Below are 23,558 nucleotides of genomic sequence, written 5' to 3'. Positions count from 1 at the left end.
CACCCTGTTTTAAGAGTGGATGGTGAAGTATGTTCTGTTCATGGTAGAGAGCTAATTTTTCTCTCTCCTCTCTCTCTAGCGCAATCGCACCACCGCGCGCGCGCACACACACACACACACGCACGCACACACACACGCACGCACACACACACCTGGAAAATCACCCATAGAAGCCTGTTGATCACCCAGCCTCAGCCCGCAACCTACAGAGCCCAGGGGGCAGGTGCCCCCGGGCCAGCCCCGCCCCCGTCTCTGTGCCCTGCGCCTGCGCATGAGCTCCAGGTGGATGGCGTCGCCGGCTGCCGGAAGCAAAGCGAGGTTTGGTCTCCTTTTCTCTCTTTGCGGCTTTCTTTATGCGTGCCCAGCCCAGGTTCTAATTTCACAATTTGCTATAACAGGAACAGATGTTGTGTGAGCCCTGAGGTCTCCAGTCTTCCTGTTTCCCATCTCGCCGGGCTCCTATCTCAGCTGGTCTGTTTTCAGCTTCGAGAAAATTCCTCATCACTGCCCAGACGCAAGTTGTCCATTAGGGTTGGAGCTTGGATGGTGTGTGTGTAGTACTTGAAATCCAGAGAGAGAGACACAGAGACAGAGAGAGACAGAGAAGGGGGCACGGCCTCCGTACTTAGGAGTCTTCATCTTCATTTTACCTGGAGCATCAGAGAATCATGGCTTTATTTCCATCGTGAACCCTTTTGAAATTCTGGTGAGTGCGAATGCCCATCACCCCCCCCCCCCCCCAGTACACACACACATGCACAAATGTATATGCTTGATTACAAACAACAGGCTGCATATGTTTTCAGTAGTTAATGAGCCCCGGTGGCCCTTAGGATAAGAATCACTACAGCAGGCAGGCAGGGCCAATGAAGCAATGTCATTAAAGCAATTTTTTTTTCAGGAATTGTTCGCTCCTCCACACACCTGACATAGAAGTCTTTGTGAAGGAAAGGCAGCTCCAGAAATTTGTGACTTCTGGATGAACAAACTTAGCTCACATGCCTGTGTTCATTTGGCATTCTACCAGTAATAATAACCATAGCTAACATTTTTACATCTCTGCTTTGTGCCAGTGTGGGGTGTCCTTCTAACAGGGATGGTGTAGATTAGGTCCCTGCCCGCCCAGAGCTAACATTCCAGAGGAGGGTGGGGAGACACACAATAACCAAGTAAACAAAAGGGCACCTTGAAATTTCAGTAAGTGCCGCAGGGAAATATACCCGGTGACATGCTGGGTAAGAGCCTCCAAGCATTTAGGAGGGCCCCTCAGGGAGGTGCTGTGTCATCTGAGGCCTGAAAGTTGAGGAGTTTTTCTACCTCCGTCTCACTCTCCGTGCCTGACTCATTGCATCCCCACAGCCTCCCAAAGCTCTCTTAGCAGCTCCATTTCACAGATGAGTACACTGAGGCCCAGAGGGACCTGCCTGGGCCATGCGAGTGAGGGAACCAGACTGGAGCCAGGTCTCTCAGGCAGATCCCTGAGCCTGTGTTCTTCCTTTTTTTTTTTTTTTAATAGCTTTATTGAAGTATAATTTAAATACCAGAAAACTCACTTGTTTTAAGTGTACAACTCAATGACTTTGAGGAAATTTACAGAGTTGTGCAACCGTCACCACAATTCAATTTTAGAACATTTCCATCACCCCAGAAAGGTCCCTCCTGCTCATTTGCAGTCACACCCTGTTCCCACGCCCAGCCCCGGGCAACTGCTCATCTACTTTCTCTCTGTGTACATTTGCCTTTTCTTCACATTTCCTATACATGGAGTCATACATTATATAGTCTTCTGTGTCTGGCTTCTTTTATTTAGCACAGTGCTTCTCAACCTTTCTTTCATTATCATCCACACCTTCCCCAAGGGGAAAAATTATATTTAATTAAAATTCTCCCTAAAGACAGAAATTAAGTACTAAGGATTTTGTGAGGTAGGGTTGAACTTTGGAAAGCCACAAACTATTGTAATAGCTAAGAATTTTTTGCCCCCAACTTTCACCTTTTATTTTAGGGCTTATATCATCCGGCGGAGAATGTAAGATTTAGCGTAATATTAGGGGTTTTTTGTTTGTTTGTTTGTTTGGCCGTGCTACATGGCATGTGGAATCTTAGTTCCCTGACCAGGGATCAAACCCGCATCCCCTGCATTGGAAGCGTGGAGTCTTAACCGCTGGACCACCAGGCAAGTCCCGGCATAATGTTGTTGAGGTCCATCCTTGTTGTGCTTTCCTCTTGATCGTGTGTAGTATTTCATTGTATGGACTTGCTGCATTTTGTTTATCCATTCACCAGTTAGTGGGCTTCGGGGTTGTTTCCACTTTTTGGCTATCAAAGTCTTTGCCTTTACACACCATACTGAATCCCTCAGCCCGCTCCCCATTTGAGGAAGAGCCCTTGGGCATCTCAGTGCTGCTTTGGGAAGATGAAATCACCCTCATTATCTCAGTTTCCCCATCTGTAGACTGGAGGTAATAATCCTTAGGCCACAGGATTGTCATGGCAAGGATCTACTGCCACTGCCTAGTAGATGGCAACAGCTCAGTGTATGTCAGTGACCCTGCCCACCCCCTCATCCTTTCCGTGGGGAAAGGTGACCCCTTTGAAATCTCTCCCGCTGTGTTCCTTCCAGCTCCAGCTTCCATCTGTGTCTCCACGGATTATGTAATGTCTGACATTATTATTTCCTCCTTTTTCTCTGGTGTTATTCAGGTCAAACCCAACATTGTTCCTTAACAGGAATCTCAAGTATTTCTTTCCTCCTAGCACTTGTCTTCTGGTCTCAGCCGTTGACACATTTCCAGGGACCAATTGATTTCATCTGCTTCTAAGAAACTAGGCCTCCTGCAGGGGACTGGGGGGGAGGGTAGTGCATGCGGATGCTGCAGTAAAATGAGCACTGGACCGCGAGTCCAGAGGCCGTGCTTCAGACCAGCTGGGCTGAGTGGCCCAGGCCCAACCCCAGACGCATTTGTATTAACTTCCCTTTCCGCAAAAGGTATCCTCGTTAAACGGGCTGGCCTCACAGGATCATGAAGAGCAAATAAGAAATTGACTTGGAAAGTGCCTTGTAGATGGTGAGGCCGTTGAGAAAAAAAAAGACTGTGGTATATCCCCACTGTTGTTGGGGACCTGCCTGTGATGCTCTCCTGTTTGGGGGCCGCGGGCAGGGGGAGAGAGATGTGCACGTCCAGTGCCCAGGGTCTCGGGCTCCTGCTGCTGCCCCTTAAGACCTGAAACAATTCCACGCGAGCGTTGGGCCCAGTGTGTCGGGGAGGAGGGACATTGTAGACCGGGCCTGAGCGAGCCTCACCCTGCAGGGAGTGTGCAGCCCTGTAAACTCCTAGGCCTCGAGGGCCGAGCGAGTACCCAAAGTGAGGCAGAGGGGCAACAGCCATGTCCCCTGCACACTGGTTTTTCACCCCATTTCGGGCCTCCTTGTCCTCAGCCCCTACCCTCCTCTCCTGCCATTTTCCTGTTTTCCATTGGCCAGACCTGGGTGGTGGGGAGCCAGCTGGGTTTGTGTCCTTTGGGTCAAAAAGGATACTTCCTGGGAACCAGTTGAGCAGAGTGGTTAAGAGGGAGAACTCTGGAGTCAGCCTGGCTGGGTGTGAACCCCCGGTGGTGTGGTTTCCTGGCTGAGCCTGTTGGCCAAGTTAAGGAACTTCTCCAAGCCTTGTTTCCTCAGCCATAATGTGGAACTAAGACGCTGCCTATTTCTGGGAGGCTCAGATGAGAAGTGCTCGGGTCGACGTTTGACACTTGGGGTCTGTTCCATGACCACTGGTTATTATTACTGCTCCTGTTGCCCTGTGTTCTCTGGGGCAGACATTGGAAAAGATTGTTCATAAAAGGTCTTGGAATTGAAAATGATTTATTTTCCTAATGCAATATATTTTTTTTGAGTGAGAGACAGAAAAGAGGGGATGGATGAATGAATGCATGAATATGGGGTCAAGAAACTCAGAAGCACTCATGCTTTCATACAGTTTGTCTTCAAAGCCACGCACCATTCCATCTCTTCTCCCACTTGTTTCAGAGGGAAAGTGACTGGGTCTAGTGACCGAGGGGCTGGGCCAGACCACCCTGCAACCAGTGTACTGGTAAATGTTTAACTAATGCTTCAGGGGGGAAAAGCCCTGATTTGTAGCATTTGCCAATTTCTATGGTGTAATTACTCTACCATGGCCAATTTTAATCTATCCATGTGACACCATTACATATGGAGTTAGAAACAGATGCCCAGAAGCATGCCATTATACAATATTCCCATCGTATAGATACAGTAGATATACATCACCACAAGAGCATAGATAATGGTAAAATAAGTGATGCTTTGAGTGTTTATCACCTTTGCTGTTAATATAATTTATCTGGTTCTAAGTTTATACAACTTAATTTTAAAAAACTGACTCTTGGCACGCAGAGGGACAAACATGTGAAGTGTACAAGCTAAGAAGAGAAGCCTCAGGAGAAACCAACCCTTCTGGCATCTTGACCTTGGACTTCCAGCCTCCAGAACTGTGAAAAAAAATACATCTGTGTTGTTTAAGCGGGGAAAAAAAAAAAAAACTGGCTTAAAATCTGGCTTGCAAAATTACTGGAAATGAGGTCTCCCAAGCCAGTGTGTGCTGGATCCAGCATACTACTGCCTCCACCCCATGGCCAATAGAAGCCCGTGGAAAGTTCTTCAGACCAGCTCTGAAGCCTTCCCCTGGCTGGTCTCTGAAGCATCCACACTGCAGGCCCAGCCAGGATGGCTGTCCTGTTGTCAGCCCTTAGAGTTCTGAGCAAGATGGGAAGTTGCCAACTTAGGAAAGTATCCTTTGTCATGCACCATCTCCTCCAAGGAAGCCGGGTTTGTCCTGTCTGAGACTGGACTGCTTCAGAAAGAGGATTCAAAGATACCCAATTTTCAGCCTATTCGATACTTGAGAAAATTCTACCAACTCTCACAAAGGGACGTTCCTGTGAAAGGAAAAGTGCTCGTAAGTCCAAAGAAATCAGTGTGGGGAATTCCGGTTTCCTTCAGGGATATTGAAGAGAAATTCCAGAGGCCAAACCTATTCTCTTGACTTACCGTCAGGGCAGCGGGGCGCTATGGGTACACCCCCCCAGAACAAGAAGCCAGGTCAGGGCCGAGGCCCCCTGCAGGCTTGGGAGCCCCCCCTCCTTGCTCCCAGGCCCTGTGCTGTACCTGGCTGGAGAGCTGGGCGGTGGGGAGCCGTTCCTTTCAGAGGGCTGCCCCGCCTCGCCCAGGGCTCCCCCGCCTCGCCCAGGGCGCCCACCGGAGCATTATCCGGGAAGAAAGCCACCGGGCTGAAAGAGCGGCATCCGCTTTCAGCAGGAGCCCCTCTGCTGCCCCAACGCCTGCCTGGCTCCTGGCCCTGGGCCATTGTGGAAGGACAAAGCTGACACACACAACAATCCCACGACAATCTCCTCTCAGCCCTTTCTTCTTTATTATTGTTATTATTACCTTTCAAACACTCCAGCTTCTTGGGCTCGTTATCTCTGCTGAGGCCTTTGGCCAAAGTTCCTGGGAGCCACCTCTCCCTCCCCTGCACCCCCTTCGCCCTCCCAGGCCCAGCTTCACTGCTGCTGTCTCTTTGACAAAATACATAAAACCAATACGGATCGGTTAACATACATGACATCTTTAAACTTTAATCCCTTTACCCTCTCTCGACGCGGCGGGCCGGCCTCTGTAGAGGTGCCCGTGCATTGTTCCCTGTCAAAGCCTTCTTGAGTGGGTCTCCCACTGAGCAACTTTTGTGTGAGTCAAATCAAGATTATAGGTAGCAGAGAAGAAAAAGCCGAGAAGAGAAGGTTAGCCCCTCATTTTAGACTTTAAGAAAAATCTGCCAGCGGGGGCCAGTCGGAGTGGGTAACGCACATGAAAGACCAAGTCCAAGCTGAGTTGCCTGTGTCACAAGAGGAGTTTTTCAGGGAGAAGCACACAAAACACGCATTGTCGTGGTCGCACACAGAGACATAAATTTAGGAACATGTTTGCCCTTCTCCTGAACATAGTTAGCTCTGATAATGAGGAACAATGAGCCCGAACGAAACCTCCTGGATTGAGTTAGAGCATGACACTTACTCATTCTCCCAGAAAAGTGGCTTCTCTCTTCTTCCCCATCTTAACTCCTGCCCAGGGCCAAATGACCCTCTGCCACTCTCGGCTGTCCGCCGGCACCTTGCTTGGTGGAATGGGGGACAGGTCAGGTGTCCAACAGGAGGACAGAGGACCTCTGTGGCTTAGCTGGCTCTTCCACACTGGAGAAAAATCCTTTGGGGTAGCCAAAGTCCCTTTGAGGAAAGCTCCGTAGAGGTTACTGCTTAGACAACGGACAGGAGGTGCAGCTAGTAATTCTTACTCTCCAGACGGCAGCGGAAAGTTGAGATGGGGGTACCTGGGTTCAATCCTGGCTCTCCTGTGGGATCCTGGTAAATGACTTCATTTCTAAGTGTCTTATTTTCCTGTTGTATTAATGAGATAGTACCACCTCAAGGCTTGGGAGCAAGCTTAGATGTCTGTAAATTGTGTAGCACGTCGTAAGTACTCAAGAAGTGTTGACAATTATTATCATCACTGGCAGAATGAATCAATCCCCCGAGATAAAGCAGTTGAATTAGATCATGAAGATCTAAAACTCTAGGTTCTGTGATTCTCTTTTAATCTCCCCATTTTCATCTAGAGGTGGGTGAAATTGTCCGCTTCTCATGGATAAGGAAACGGGGGTCTGGAAGGAGTGAATGACATACCCAAGCTGACACAGCAAATAGTGACAGAGAAAGGAAGATGACCAGGTCCTCCAACTAGGGGGCTGCAGCTCTGCACAATTGTCAAGCATAACAGAGTTAGTGACCTGTGTACTAAGATATGATAATATTTTCAGATAACTGAAAAACATTTGTAGCAAGGGGGTTGAAAAAAATGATTTGTAGATTACCCTTCAGTTAATTTTTTTTTTTAAAAAAAGCTGTCTCCCCAGAACCTACTGTTCTCTAAATATCCTGGGGCATCCAGGTCTCTAAATGAAGGAGGCTTGGACCAGATGATCGTCAGCTTAGTGGTGAAAAAGCTGGTATTGAATCTCGACTGTGGCACTTCCTGGCTGGTTGCCTTTGGGCAAGTTACTTGATCTCCTTGAACTTCTGATTTTTTCCATTAAAAAAAAAAATCAAGGTTTAATTTGCAACTAGTAATGCCCTTTTGAGTGTGCAGTTCTGCTGGTATTGACAGACATACACAACGGTGGATCCACCACCACAATCAAGATATATAGAGAACATTTTCAAAACCCTCCAAAAATTCACCCATACCCCTTTATAGTCAATCCCCTCCACCCACCCCCAGCCCCTGGCAGCCACTGATCTGTTTTCTGTCCCTATAGTTTTTCCTTTGTGAGAATGTCATATGAATGGAGTCATACAGTATGTAACCATTAGATTCCAGTTTTCTTTCACTTAGAATAATGCATTTGAGATTCATCCATATTTTCCCTGTATTAACAGTGTGTTTCTTTTATTGCTGAGTAATATTCTGGGGGATTGAAGAACTAGTTTATTTTATCCATTCCTCTGTTGAAGGACGCTTGGGTTGCTTCCAGTTTTGGTGATTGCGAATAAAGCCGCTATAAACATTTACATACAGATTTCGTTTCACTTGGATAAATAGCTAGGAGTCGGTTTGCTGGGTCATATGGTTTGTGTATGTTTAACTTTATAGGAAACCACCAAGTTGTTTTCCACAGTGGCTGTACCACTTTGCCTTCCCGCCAGTGACGTATGAGGGTCGCAGTTCTGCATCCTCACCAGGGCTTGATATTGTTAGTTTTTTAAACGTTAGCCATTCGAATAGGTGTGTGAACCTTGGTTTGTAATCTGTAAGATGGAGACCAAGGGGACCTTCATGGTATTCTTGTGCACGTTATTTGACACGGTCCGTGTAAAGCACTTAGCACAGTGCCTGGCAGGTAAGGGGTGGGGGAGTGCTGAATGAGAGTTTATTTATTATTCTGTCCAAGTGCAACATTCTTTCTTTTTATTTTTTAATTTTTAAAATTTATTTAATTAATTTATTTATTTTTGGCTGCGTTGGGTCTTTGTTGCTGTGCGCAGGCTTTCTCTAGCTGCGGCGAGCGGGGGCCACTCCTCGCTGGGGTGCGCAGGCTTCTCATTGCGGTGGCTTCTCTTGTTGCGGAGCACGGGCTCTAGGCACCCGGACTTTAGGAGTTGTGGCTCGCGGGATCTAGAGCACAGGCTCAGTAGTTGTGGCGCATGGGCTTAGTTGTTCCGCGGCATGTGGGATCCTCCCGGACCAGGGCTCGAACCCGTGTCCCCTGCATTGGCAGGCGGATTCCTAACCACTGCGCCACCAGGGAAGCCCCAAGCACAACATTCTTGCACGTGATGGATATTGTACATTACGCTTCTCGAGGCCCCCTCCCTGTGTGAGAGCATCAGTCTGTATTGGTCCAGATTGCTGCAGGGCTCCGTGAAGAGACCACTTTGTGTCTCTCTTAAAACCGGGCTCTGTTTTGTCTCCCTGGTTCTCTGCAGGGACCAGGCAGCAGCTGCTGGCACTAGGCCAGGTGGGTCCTCGGGAGCCCAGAGGCCAGGCTCTGGTGGCCAGGGCATCTGAACAGCCCTCCTGCCACCACCTGAGGCCTGGGGGTTTTTCTTGGCCCGCTTCCACCCCTGCTGCTGGCCATTCCTGTCTGCTTGCCCTGCCAACACTGAGCCCCCGGCTGGAGGCATCCCTATTAAGCATGGATTACCAGAAAAAAAAAAAAAAAGCAAAACGGGTACATGGATCAGTCTCTGGGGGATTTGGCCTTGGAGGTATCATACAGGGAAACAAACCATACAAACGCTCCTTTCAAAGCCCGGCTGAGCCCTTGGCGTAATCACAGTGGTCACCTTTGGAGGCCAGAGATGGGGTCATTCATCCCCCTTCCTGACAGCAGCCCCTCAGAGCAGCGCTCATGTCCCGGGTAGCCCTGATGCTCAGCAGCAGCCCCAGGGCTTTGGGCAGTCTGGCAGCGGGCCTAGAGATATGACACAACAGGCTTAAATCATCCAGACAGCAAACCTAAAGAAATGTGGGGTGGCCCCCAAACTTCAGGAGGCCAGCCAGGCATTGGGCAACGTGCCTGAATAGTGCGAATGGTAGGCTTAAAGATAATGGTGACAGGCCTATAGACCTCAGGCTGTGGGCTTAAAGAAACCAAGCAAGCTCAGAGAAGTCAGAGTGTCAGGAACAAGGAGTACAGGTGACACGTCCAAATTGGGGTCACATGGCACTGCTCATAGGGTGCTTTTGTGCGAATGAGAAAAAATCCGTCCCTCTGGGCAAATGCAAATGGAGCCCTGGGGGTGCCCTCCTTTGGCGAGCAGAGCACCCCAGTGGCTGGACACGTCATGGGCAACCCACATGGCAGCTCTGGGCCCAAGGCCGGGTTATGTTCCCCTGACACTCCTCTGGGCTTCTTTCCCAGTGCTGTTTCGTGGCCCTTGGACGTGCCCCACCTGTGAGTGATGCTTTTAGCAGGTCCCCTGGATGCCTGGGACTGTCTCCAGAGACCGCGGCCCTATGATCTGTGGGGAAAGGCCACCAAGAAGAGAGCTCGGAGCCGCGCCAAAGCAAAGCCCAGACTTGGAGAGCCTGGCGTGGGCACGCAGAGGAGCCTGAAGTCATGTTGTCTTGGGGAGGCTGTCAGCAAGGCATCACCATCCCCAGCCTCCTCCCGTCCAAGGAGGAATGGGGAACCGTGGAGGGGCAAGGACCTGTCGAGGGCCACGTCATTTAGTCATTTAGTGCCAGGATGCCAAAGGAGACCAGGAGAGACGGCACAGGAGCACTGGTCCGTGGGGTGGGTGTGGCACCACTGAGAACGGGAGAGCCGAGGGGCAGGGCGGCACCTTTACAGGAGGACACAGGGCGGATTAAGAAGATTGGGGGTGGCAGGGAAGCAGGATTACAAAAGAAAGACAACTTGAATCTCCCTTTCTTTGGCTTCTGGGCTCCACACTGCCTTGGTTTTCCTCCTACCTCTCTGGCTGTCTCTTCTTGGTCTCTTTGCTGGCTGGCTCCTTCTCTTTTGTGGACCTCCAACGCTGGAGTGCCCAGAGCTCAGGCCCAGGCTCCATCCTTGCCCTGAACACTCTCTCTCTTCAAGTAACCTTATCCAGACCCATAATGTTAAATGTCACCTAAAGCAGATGATCCCCAAATCTCCGACCCTGATCTTTCCCCAGAACTTTTGTCTTGTGTGGTCAACTGCTAAGTGACACTTTCCTTTAGACATCTAATAGGCGTCTGAAAATTAACAGGGCCTAACAAATCATGGTCATCTATCCTAAGCCTCCTCCTCCTCCAGTCTCCTCTCCCCCTCATAGCACAGGACACTCCCATCCACCCAGTTTCCTTGAGTCCCCATTCTTCCATCCCACCCCTATATCCACTCCATGCGTACTTACTATCAATTCCACTTTCTAAACATGAGAAAGTCCAATCAATGCTACTTTGCAGCATGGATCCGTCCACTTCTCTCCATTGTCACCATGCCCATCTTAGCACAAGCCAACATTACTCTTGCAGGGGCCAGCACACTAGCCTCCTATCTGGTCTCTCCACCTCTGCTCCTGTCTGCCCTTCCAACCATTTCTACATGGTGGTCAGGCTAGTCTTTTAACAACATGAATTATATCACATCACTCCCAGCTTAAAACTCTCTAATGGACCCCATTCCACTTGACTAAAATAGAACCTCCTTTTCACGATCTGCAAGGCGCCACACAAACTAGCCCCTCCCTGCTTCCCCAGCCTTATCTCAAGCACACTCTTCACCCATTGCATTCCATCCCACTGACCTTCCTTCTGTTCTCACCTCCCATTTAAGCTGTCCTTCTCCTGGAATATTCTTCCTACTGACACTCCCAAGGGGCTCTTTTTTTGTTTGCTCACTGTTTTCTTTCAGTCCCATCTCTCGAAAGGTCTTCCCCATATATCCAATCTAAAATATCTACTAGGTCAAGCTCTATCCCCTTAGCCTATTTTAATTTTCTGTGTAGGACTCATCCTTCTCAGATTATTATTTTCATTGTCTGGTATTTCCTGTCCTTTCTATCTAGAATGCAAACTCCCTGAGAACAGAGGACTTTGTCTTTTTCCCCACTGTATGTCCAGCACTTGACTGTGTACTTGGCTTTTGAAGATGTTCAACAAGTATTTGTTGCATGAATGAATAAGTGAAGGGAGGAATGAGTGAATGAATGAGCACTGGACTCGTAGATGGAGGACTGGGCCCCATCCTTCCACTTTGTCCCTGAGAAATATTTACTTACTCATTCACTCAATGCACATCTTCCAAGGCCCTGCTTGAAGGGAGGCTGATGGATAAGAAGTGGTCCCTGATCTGTGAGCTCAGAGCCTGAGGAGAGGCAATCATGGACATAGGACATTAGAAGAACCCAGTAGAGGGGCCCCTCTCCCAGCCCAGAGGAGGCGGTATCTAGGTTGAGGCCTGAAGGACAAGCAGGGCACAGCTGGTGTAAAGGTCCTGCGATGAGATAGAGAAAGCACAGTTTGTTTCAGGAATGGAGAGGAATTGTCAATGATTGGATCCATGCAGCACAAAGAAGGAAAGAAGGAAGAAAGAAGAGAGAGATGGAGGGAAGGAAGGAAGAAGGGAGAAGGTAAAGCAGATGGAGAAATTGGAAGCTTATGTTCAGGAGCCTTCTGTTTGGAAATGAGGAAGGAAGAGGTCCTGATTCTGTCCATGGCCTTCTCCTGTCCCAGTCCTCAGGCCCTGGCCACCTGAACAGTCCCCTTTTGATTCTCCTCTTTGCCTGATGATAGCAACAGAGGACATCCCAGGCTACTGTAATCCCCCACCCACCAGACAGTCCTTTACAGTTAGTTCACTAGGCTCTTTGAACCTTCAAACAACTTTCCTTTACAGGAAACTGAGTCCCAGGGCCAGAGGGATTTGCCAAGAGCTGCAGAGCTGGGATAAGAACTGGCTCTTTGGCCCTTGGCTGTAGTCCTTTAGCTGCACCATGACCCCCTCTCTCCTGAAATGTGTCTCCTCGGGCAGACTCTTCGCCTCCACCCAGGGAGTGTGCTCCGGAGGTCCTAAAAGCCTGACCCGGCCCCTTCCAAGGGGCCTCCTGCTGCGTTTCCTCTGCTCCAAAAGCTTTCTCCACGCTATTGGTGCCACCGATGGCTCCGGGCCAAGCTGACTCATGTGTTCTGACTTAAAGTATTTATTTCGAGAGTCAAGTGTAGTTGAGCTGCATGTTTCTTGGCAGAGCCGGGCTGGCAATGGACTTGGCCTGTGGTGATGATGCCTGGCTCCCTGAGATGATGCCCGGGCTGTTGAGGAGACCCAGCAGAGGGTCCTGTTTACACTGAGAAGGTCTCATCAGCCCTGGATGAAGCAGCTGCCTTCCTTCCTGAGTCCCTGATGAAGGGCGTTATATGCATGACATACTATCAAGGGATGTGAGATGAAGGGAACCAGGATGGGATCATTCCACTTCTGGCTCTTTCAGAATCATCCCGTATCCTTGGACAAATTTCTGTTTCTCTATTTCTCTGGGCCTTGTGTGCCACGTGGAGACAGTGCTGCCTGCGTCATGGAGCAATGGAGCGTTGCTGAGAGAGATCTGTGACGTTGGAGAAATACAAACTGCTGGCCAATCAGAGAGAGTTACAATGATGGGTCAAGTGATGGGTGTGGCCTCTGCGGGTTCCATGGCTCTTGCCCGAAGAGACAATGACCCACTGAGACTGGTCTGCGAGAACACTGAGCGGCTGTCACCGTCCTCGGCAATAAGAACCACTGATGTGAGCCTTTAATACTAATAACGATTTTAAAGGCTAATGTTGTTAGGGACCGGGGTGCCAGGCACTGTGCTTCGCAGGCGTTGTGTAATCCACACAGCCAGCCCCAGAGGTCAGGATACGAGGCATGTGTTCCAGATAAAGAAAGGTGGCTTAGAGAAGTTCAGGGATATAACCCAGGTCTGTCTGATCCCCAAACCCATGTTCTTAACCAGTAATTAAAAAAGCAAGTGCACCAGCCCTGACTGCACTTTACTGAACATGGGATGAGTGTTTGCCAGCCTAAGGATCCACTACGGATTGACAGATTGCGGAGTGCTGGGGTGTGCGAGGAAGAAGTGGGGACAGGTGAGTATCGGGCACAGGGGGAATGGAGCTGTGAACTGGGAGCCGCAGCTGCAGTTGGGAGGGTTGGAGTCCCCACTTGGCCGTAATCTGTTGACCAGCAACTGGCTTAACCTGGCTAAGGGCTTGGGCTTCGGAGTCAGACATCGCTGCATTCAGATACAGGTTCTACAGCTAGATGACCTTGGGCAATTTACCGGAACTGGCTGTGCCTCATTATATTGGTAAAATGAGGATGACAGTTCCTACCTTACGAGTAACTCCTCCTGTTCTAAGGCGTAGAATAAGGTACCGCGTGTTCAAAGTAGACCAATGGGAGAAAGTCGTGCTTGACTCAGTAGAGTGCAGCCCTAACATCGGCTGCACTGCACCCCGCCCTTCCCACCACTCTTGAAACACATACACATACCCCACACAACTGACGTGAACCTCCCAGACCAAAGCTGAAGATGATTCCTTCTCAGTTTCTCTGGGATACCCAGGGCCATGGGTTTGCTTTTTGGGCAATTCCCATCACACATCTGCATCAGCCCTCCAACGTGGTGGCACTGTTGCACTTTCCACATAGGTTAAGAAAACTGGTTATGGGGACTTCCCTGGCGGTCCAGTGGTTAAGACTCCACGCAGGCGGCCTGGGTTCCATCCCTGGTTGGGGAACTAAGATCCCACATGCCTTGCTGCCTGGCCCAAAAAAAAAAAAAAAAAAAATCAAACAAGAAAACTTGTTATGTATTTACTTACTGGAAGCAAACTTTATTATCTAGGGTGAGGGTGGCTAAAAGGGACATTAGGTTGAAGAGGGACTTTAGGAAAGACCCATAAAGTCTACTTTTGAGGTAAGGACTCTCGAACAAGCAAACTTGAGATGAAGGGTTGGAAACATGCTACATGATGGAGAAGAGAGAGGAGTGTTTGTGTAGAGAAAGGACTCAGAGGGTGGGCTGTGGACTTAAAGTACCTGGAGGAGTGAGTGGAGAGGGGAGGGCTCAGGCCATTCTTGAGGCTTTAGGGGATGCAAGGTCCAGAAAAGAGAAGGTTTTCCTTTGTTATAGTTGCTTTAGCTTGGGCTCAGGGGACACTCCCTGTAGTTTTCTTTGAAAACGCATCCATTCTTTGGAATCTTTACAACTGTCATTAACGTGAAAGTGGAGACAGAGGAGGGTGCCCTCCACTGTCCGGAGGGTTCCTGCTTCTGGACAAAGGCTGCATCAAATGATCTTTTAAATAGGAATTCACGTGGGTTACTTTCCTGCTCCCTAAAAGACGCAAAATGCTGTTTATTAAAACAAAGATATCTGGGCAAGGGGTATAATTGAAGAATTTGCATTGGCAGACTCAATGGCTTAGAGGGCAGGCTATCAGCAATGTTTGACCTCCAAGCATCTTTTTTTTAAAACATCTTTATTGGAGTATAATTGCTTTACAATGTTGTGTTAGTTTCTGCTGTATAACAAAGTGAATCGGCTATACGTATACATATATCCCCATATCCCCTCCCTCTTGCATCTCCCTCCCACCCTCCCTATCCCACGCCTCTAGGTTGACCTCCAAGCATCTTAAGGGCAGGGACCTGGCAGCTGTCTTGTTTCGTCCGCAGCATATAGTATTCCAGTGCCCAGCACAATGCCTGGCACATAGCAGGTGCTCAATGCATATTCACTGAATGAATGAAGTTATATCATTATGTAAACATCCTATGGATATGTACTATATACTTTAACAAGCAAAACTGGGGACAGCCTTTCTGAAGCACAGTTTGATAGCTATAAATGAGAGTGGTTGTTTCCACTCTCTAGGTACTCTCATCATCTAGGTATTCTTTTAATTTTAAAAACTACCAATTTGTTAGATAATAGAATGGATCCTGCTTTTATATCTCTGCATATTTTTTAAAAAATAGAGTTCTTTTTTCCTAGTGAACTTAAAATTTTCTTTTTATAACTTCTACCCATTGGTCCAATTCCACACAGGATAAATTTCATATTTCAAGAGAGCTGTCATCTTTAAAAAGAAAATTATGTTCTTTTAAATCATGTTCTTTTTTCCCTGGCTAACGATTCTCATTATTTAAATGTTGATCCTCAGCTATTATGATATTCCAGATCTTTTACCATCCTGATTATCATCTTCTGGATTTGATTCAATTTGTGCATGTCCGTCAGCTGTGTTTGGTGCTCAGCGTTCAGTATTAGACTATGCGGACACCCACATCATAGAGGAGGACAATTTCCTCCTTTGTCTTAGACCCCTTCTCTTCAGTGTGTAGCATAAGAGTGTGTTGACTTTATCTGGGGGCGCTTATCCATTTTAAAATTAAACATAAATACTTTATCTTATAAAAGATTCAGTTAATCAGAGTATATATAGCAATGTATTAAATTTCTCAGTAACCTTCCCCTTATTCTCAATCCTGCTCCACCGCTAGAAAACATTTCTCTTCATTTGTAGATCTATCTATCTACATGCAAACATATCTACACTTGTTTTCTATAAACATATTTTTGTATAGCCATGTCGTTCAGCCGTTTGTTTTTCATTAAACAATAGTCCTTGGAATTTTTCATGTCTGTACATGTATTTTTTTAAATGGCTGCATGGTACTCCCCAGTGTGGATGTGCTATAATTTATCTATTCATCAACTTCCTATTTATTGACACTTAAGTTATCATTTTGTATTTTTACTATTACAAACCATATTATAGTGAATACTTCTGACATACATGCAAACATTCCCTTATCCTAGATTTCCAGAGTGGCTGTTTGGGCCAAAAATGTCCATTTTTAGATGTTTGATAATTATTGCCAAATTGCCTTTCAAAAAGACACTAGTAACATATGAGAGTGGCCATTTAATTGCATTCTCATTTGCACAGATGTAATCAATGTTTAATTTTTATTGAACTGATTGGCCAAAATTGATACATTAATAATTTAATAATATTGCTAGTGAAATTGAGTATATTTTTAAAAATATTTTTTCACCATGTATATTTCTGTTGTATATTTTGTGTTCATATTGAAACATTTCTAATGACATTTCTCTTTCTCTTGAATTGTTTTTAAAATCACATCCTTAACATCTTCCAAATTGTTCCTTCCTCATTCTTTTCTCAGGTTTACCCCTCCTGAATCCTCCATGAGCCTAATAAATATAAACTTACAGCTCTATAATATTAAGGCATAGCTGTTACCCTAGGACTTCCATTTATTGCACTTTTTGGTTGGTTCCACTCTTTTCTGGATTCCGTATTTTTCTCTTTCTTGGCTTACTGTCTTGTTTTGTTAGAGTACAACTTCAAATAACTTCAAAGAAGAAATGTAAGAGGTGAAAATTCCAAGTCCTTGTATGTCTGAAAGTGTTTTTATTCCACTACTCACCCTTCAATGATAGTTTGGCTGGGTATAAAAAGATATGACTAAAAGAATTTCGAAGATATTTCTCCATCATCTCCTGGTGTCTAGTGTGCTGATGAGAAATATGATGCCAGTCCAATTTTACTTCCTCTGTAGGCAACCGTTTTAAAAATGTAACTGCCCCCCCACCCCCGCCAGCCTCATTCTTTATTTTTGATGTTCTGAATTTTTTTCATTTGCCACTGTGTGATTTATTTCCCATTCATTTTCCTTATAATCTGAAGATTTGTGTACTTCAACTTTGGAATATTATCCTGTATTATTTCTTTGATACTGTTTTGCCTGGTTTTCTCTATCTTTCAGGAATTCCTTTTAGTCTAATGTTGTAAGTAGACTTTTTATTTAAGTCTATTATCTTGTCTGTCATATTTACAATGACAAAATTCTCTTTTTGATTTACTTTCTCCCATATTTCTTCATTTTTGGCTCCTGGTCTTTCTGTTGACATTTTAACTTCAACAATCATACTTTTGATTTCCAAAAGCTCTGATTTTTCCTTTCCTCATATTTTTGTTCTATGGGTGCAGTGGCTTCTTGAAATACTAGTTGTAGGCTCTAGAGGTGAAAGCAATGTCCTGATCTCTGGGCCACACCCTCTTTCTCTTTTGGTCCTACAGCCCTTCTAACAATATTATAACCACTGAAATATTTGTATTAAATCTCACTCTGTTTGAACTTAAAAGTTATTTCTGTTTTCCTAATTGAACACTGACAGATGCACGTACCATTTACAATACCAGTAAAGTCTATCTATCATCTATGTATCTATCATCTATCTAAATATAAATATTACTAGAAAAATCTAACAAAAGATAGTGAGAAGTTTAAGGAGAAAAAATATTATTCAGCGATATTAAAGAAAGTCTAAATAAATAATTTTTGACTCAATATTGTACAAGTGACATTTCTTCCCAAGTTGACCTATTTGCTCAATACAACTAGAACAAAAAATCCCAACAGGGTCCCCCCACCCCCCTGCCCCGAGGAACTTGACAAGCTTGTTCTAGAATTTATATATAAAAAAAACAAAAGGCCAAGACTAGGCTGAAGAAGAAGAAGGTTGGATAATTTGCTCTGCCAGATATTAACACTTCTTATAAAGCCATAATAATTAAGATAGTATTGATGTGGAAATAGACAAATTGACCAAAGGACAAGTGAGAGAGCCCAGAAACATACCCATGTGTATGTGGACACTTCACATACAAAGGTACCATTAAAGATTGCTTGAGAAATGATGGACTTAATAAATAGTTCTAGGATTATCAAATATGCATAATAGAAAAAAGAAATTGGATCTTCTATCAGAAGCTTTCAGGTACACTTCAGGTCCACTCATCTCTCAGCCTCACCTGTCTCTGGGCATTTTGGGCACTTGTTCCAGCTGTGACAACTATCTGCATGGCTTCTGATTAACTTTACATATATACATATAAATACATCTCCTATTATTTTCAACACTTTTAATCTGTTTTGGTCTTGGTGTGTCTCTTATAAATAGCATAGAAATAGGTTTTCTTTTCTTCTTTTTTTTTAAATCACAATCTGAGATCCTCTGAGTGCAATTGTTGATCAACGGGGAGAGAGACTCTTGGTGCTTCCTAGTTCACCATCTTCCCAGAATCCTCTGTGTAGCCACTCCTTCTTAGATTTCAATTACATGATATTTGATATTCTCCCACAGATCGCTGTAGCTCTGTTCATTTTTTAAAAAATCTTTCACCTTTTTGTTCTTCTGGTTGGATTATTTCTTTTTAAAAAAATTTTTATCAGAGTATAGTTGATTTACAATATTGTGCTACTTTTTAAAAAAAAATTATTTATGTATTTATTTTTGGCTGCATTGGGTCTTCATTGCTGCACGTGGGCTTTCTCTAGTTGTGGAGAGCGGGCGCTACTCTTCATGCAGTGCACTGGCTTCTCATTGCAGTGGCTTCTCTTGTTGCGGACCACGGGCTCCAGGCGCACAGGCTTCAGTAGTTGTGGCACATGGGCTCAGTAGTTGCGGCTTATGGGCTCTAGAGCGTAGACTCAGTAGCTGTGGTGCATGGGCTTAGTTGCTCTGCGGCATGTGGGATCTTCCCGGACCAGGGCTCGAATCCGTGTCCACTCCATTGGCAGGCAGATTCTTAACCACTGTGCCACCAGGGAAGTCCCAATGTTGTGCTACTTTCTGCTGTACAGCAAAGTGAATCAGTTATACATATATGACTGGATTATGTCTTTGCTCTAACTTTAAGTTCACTTACTAATTCTTTTATCATATCCAATCTGTTGTTAAATCTATTTTAAGAAATTTTAGATTTTTTTTCAGTTATAGAATTTTGATTCTTTTTTATAGCTTCTATTTCTCTGCTGAGATTTCTTCGTTTTGTTTATTCATATTCATATGAGCATAGTTTCCTTTGCACCTTTGGGCATAGTTACAATAGATGCCTTAATATCCTCGTGTGTTAATTTCTACATTAGGTTTATCTTGTAGGAGGTCTCCAATGATTGCCTTTTCTTTTGGGTATGAGTCACATTTTCATGTTTCTTCACATGTCTAGTAATTTTGGAGAGTGACCTGGACATTTTGAATGATACATTTTAAAGACTTTGGATTCAGTTATAATCTTCTGAAGATAAAGATAGTTTTGCTTTAGCAGGCATTTTACCTGATCAGACTCAAACTTCAAATTCTACATCCCCTATGGTTGTTGGCTTAGTTGGACTGTGTGGAGTCTGCCTCACGGCAGCATAATTAAGGACTTAATCAACAAAGTTTATAGAGTTAAGGCTCCCTTTTTCTGATTCTCTCCTTTCTGAGCCTTTTCCTCTTTAGCTCCTGTGGTCATCATGAATTCTGTCTTATGGATCCTCAAACCAGTGAGACTGGGGGTTTCCATTCAAGTTTTAATTGTCCTACCAGGTACTGTCTGTCTTCAGGTGAAGAGCTATAAAAATGGAAAACGCACTCATTGCTGCTCCCTTTTTTTAAGTGTTGATTCTCTTCTAGTTTCTGCCTGTTTTTGGTTACTCTTCATTATATTTATATATATATATATATATATATATATATATAATTATACATATAATTATATAATTATAATACATATATTATATATAATTATATGTATAATTTAAAAAATATATTTCATCCAGAGTACCATTACCAGAGGCTCTCCCCATACACTTTTAACACAAGTATTTTACCTTTTATTTTTCTATTAATATCTAGAGTACACACACACACACACACACACACAATGAATGTTAGCTTGCTTTCACTCCCCCTCCCCATTTCCTTATGTTCTCATGTGAATATCATTTGAGATTTTCCAAATATTAATTTTTATACATTTATGTATAAAAATTATTTGTATTTAATTATACATTAAGTAAAACTGTTATGAATTCTTCATCTACTCCTTGCTCGTTTTTTTTTGAAAGTAATTCTTTCAGAATATATAAGTGTGGTAAGTAAAGTTTATGATTTTCTATATATATGTCAGAAAAATATTTATTTTGTTCTCCCACTTGTAATTTGAGTGGATATGAGATTGTAGGTAAAAAATTATTTTCTCAGACATTTAAAAATATTGCTTGACTTCTTTTCTTTCAGTATGTTACTGGGACGTCTGATTCTAATTTTTTTTTTTTTTAACATCTTTATTAGAGTATAATTGCTTTACAATGGTGTTTCAGTTTCTGCTTTATAACAAAGTGAATCAGTTATACTGATTCTAATTTTAGTCTTGTTCTTTTGTAGATAAACTATTTTTTTTCTCCCTGAAAGCTTTATAGGATTTTTTCACTTTATACTCAGTTTTATAAAGTTTTACCTGATATGTTTAAAGCCATCTTATTTTTCTAGGAACTTAGTGGGTCCCTTCAATATAAATGATCATCTCTGTAATGGTTTTCTACTAAAATAATTTATTTTCTCTGCTTTATTTCCTGCACTCTTTCCATCTAGAAATCCTATTAGATGAAATTTGGAACAACTGAATGTTGACTCCACATATCAACTGGTTTTTTTCGTCATATATTTGTACTTGTTGTTTTAAGTTGTATTCTGCCCAAATGCTTCCTCTCCATTTTCTACATGATTAAATTCCTCTTCAGCCATTTCATGCTGTTTTCCAGCCCACCTACTAATTATTTTTGTTGTCCAAATTTTAATTTTCAAGATTTCTATCTGATTCTTTTTTGCAGACCTTAATTATACAAATTCTAAAATCTTTTTCTGTTGCCTGAATAAATTGTGCTTTAGTGTTAGTTTTCGTGTTTGAGATTGATACCTCTCAAATATTTGTTAATTCTCAATTGTCTGTTTTCCTTTATGTTCAGCAGGTTATGCGTGTCTGCTTCTTTTTTCAAATGTGACTTGGGAGTGGGATTTGGGAGGCCACTATGCTAATGCCTTATCTTGGTTTTGAAATACAGAAGCTATACTGTAAACTTGAGTTATGTCTTTGACACAAAACTTAAAAGACCTTAAATGTAGACATGTGAAACTCTACTGTCCAAAGGGCGTCTAGAAATTATGCGTTTTGAAAAATATCCGAAAATACTCATTTTTTTCCCCATATTGGGAAAATGGCACAGAAATGAAGTTCCCTGAGACTAGGAGAGGCAGCCGTCAGGATGTACTTCCAAGAAGTAAAGCTCTGGCCTTTGGCCAATGGTCTTTCTTATTTAGGATCATAACAGATTTTAATTCCTCGTTTGTATATGCTATTTAATTCACCAGCCCAGGAACATAGCGTAATTGGGCACAGCTGAGCATTGCTGGCAGGACCTGAGAACTTGATTGTCTCCCAGTCCCTGCCCTAGCATCTGCATTTCCCAAGACCTAAGAAGCATTGGAAGTGAAATGGGTGCTATAGTTGAACATCGCAAATTGTGGTCCTGCCTGAATTAGCATTATTTCTCTTGGCCCAGTTTCCCAGGGCATACTTCTGGGCCTATTTCTGTGCTGACATATTGTGCTGGGACTGCAGACCCTGAAGAGTACGGAAAGAACATAGGCAGTGTTCAGAGCATGAAAAGCCATTCATCACATTGATGCTTCTCCCTTATAAGATGGTCTTTCCCCCAGGATAGCATCTAACTGCTACTTGAACGAACTCACTGTCTTTACCTCAACAGCCTTGCCCAGTAGGCCATAGCAAACATTTATTATTCTTTGAGTGACAAAGCTCTTCCCATCTGTCTCTTCTGAATTTGTTTTTTTTGAACTTCCACTTCTGCCGCCACTCCTGTCATCGAGGCAATATCAAAAGTAGCAACATGCATTGATATTATCCACTCTGCTAAAGATCTTGTGTACTTCACTGATACCCCCTTCAATGCCCTTTTTGAAGTTGGAGAGATGGAGGATTTTTTTTTTTACCCTTTCAGTAACTTGTACAATTTTCTCAGGAAATCAGCATGATAGAAAATATTTGCTAACATCTGACTTCCCTTCAACCAAACCCACCTGTTCTGGAAAAACTGCCGGAGAAACACATTTCCAGAAGGTTCTTTTTGGAGACAAAATGGTTGTCTTAATTCCTTGACTATTTCTTGATGTGCTCAGAGGAAAGGAAGGAAAATGTCAAGTGTTTATTTTGATGATTCAAAGAAGAAGCTGAGGCAAGAGCAAGGGAACCTTGAAAATAATGTTTCTACCTGATAGGGATAGTTACAACTTATATGGAGTAGCTATAGTAGGCCAGGCCTGTACTATAATGTCTCATACACTCATAGTAACCCCACAAAGTGGGTCATATCATCGTTTTCCTTTTATAGGTGAGGAATAGAGGCCACAAAATAGAGGTAATAATAATAATACTGGTGGCTACCATTTACTGAGCATTCAAAACATGCTAGGCATCTGCCTTACTCTGTTCCTGTAGTCCTGGTCCTTGTAACAACTCATATGGTAGTACTTAATGTTATCCAGGGCTGTCTGGCTCTGATGCCCCATGCTTACCATTTTCCTGTCTGATTTCTTTGACAATTATTAAATCCTTTTGCATGGACTTTCTTCATTGCCTGATTTCCATTGACTTCTTAAATCCTTCCCCCTTTCCAGTGCACGGATAGGCTGAGAAAACCTTTAATTTCAGAAGGACTTGTTGTCCATTGTCTCACCTAAGTCAGAGGGGCTGGTCAAATATCAACTCCAAGCTCTAAGTTAAAAAAAAACAACAACCCAAATGTCAACCATGATGGCTACATCCCCATCTCAGGGTAGGATGCATGATCCTTGCTGGCCAATTAGAATCCTCCTTCTCCCCTGGCTTAGTGATTGGTTCAGGGATGGGCATGTGACCCAAAGCTAATCGGAATCCTCTTAGGACTTCTCTGTAGAGCCAACAGGAGGATAATCCCTTTCCCTTGGTTTTTTTTAAAGTTGGATGAATATGGATATGGGGCAGGGAGTTGCCATCTTCCTTGTCACCTAGAGAAAGTCTGTCTGCAGATTAAAAACAACATGGAGAAAAGCAGAATTGAAAGATGGGGAAAGAAACAAGGATTTAACAGTATCTTTTAAGCTTTTAGATCCAGCTATAGCTAAAGGCAATTCTATCCCTGGACTTCCTAGTTGTAACAACAAATACATATTCCTTCTTACTGAAGCTCATTTGAGTAGCATTTCTGCCACTTGCAACTAGTGGTGTGCTGGGAAAAAGAAAGAGAGAGAGAGAGAAAGGATTTGATATTTTGTGTTTACCAAAAAATTACCAATTACCATGGTGTAAATGCTCCCACTGTCGCAGATTTTAAGCTACCAAGGTTTAACAAGCAGCTTGCAGATTTCTGAATATCTAACAGTTGGCTTTTGTGAGCAGGTACCAGCCAGCTCCAGGACACCACTGCCTGAGACTAAGAGTCCGACTAATTTGCTTTCCTACAAGGCTATTGAGATGGGAGAAGTGGTAACCAGGGCCCTTGTCTAGGCTGCTTCTGCCCTTCTGCATC

General features: G+C 44.2%; 1 long non-coding RNA gene across 2 annotated transcripts in view; it reads left to right on the top strand.

Moving 5' to 3' along the window:
• The first annotated feature begins 285 nt into the window (after window positions 1-285).
• Window positions 286-23,558, top strand: part of LOC133093437 (uncharacterized) — a 51,641-nt gene continuing 28,368 nt past the window's right edge. Inside the window, exons 1-3 of one of the 2 annotated variants that reach the window (XR_009701274.1) lie at window positions 286-318; window positions 399-706; window positions 4,418-5,116. This is a non-coding gene — a long non-coding RNA (uncharacterized LOC133093437). Of the gene's footprint in view, window positions 319-398; window positions 707-4,417; window positions 5,117-23,558 lie in introns of those variants that run through there. The other variant, XR_009701273.1, reaches the window with a different exon arrangement.

Source organism: Eubalaena glacialis, chromosome 1 (assembly GCF_028564815.1).
Source record: "Eubalaena glacialis isolate mEubGla1 chromosome 1, mEubGla1.1.hap2.+ XY, whole genome shotgun sequence".
Taxonomy (NCBI): domain Eukaryota; kingdom Metazoa; phylum Chordata; class Mammalia; order Artiodactyla; family Balaenidae; genus Eubalaena; species Eubalaena glacialis.
Note: the sequence above shows the minus strand (reverse complement) of the source record. Positions and strands in the feature narration are given on the sequence as shown.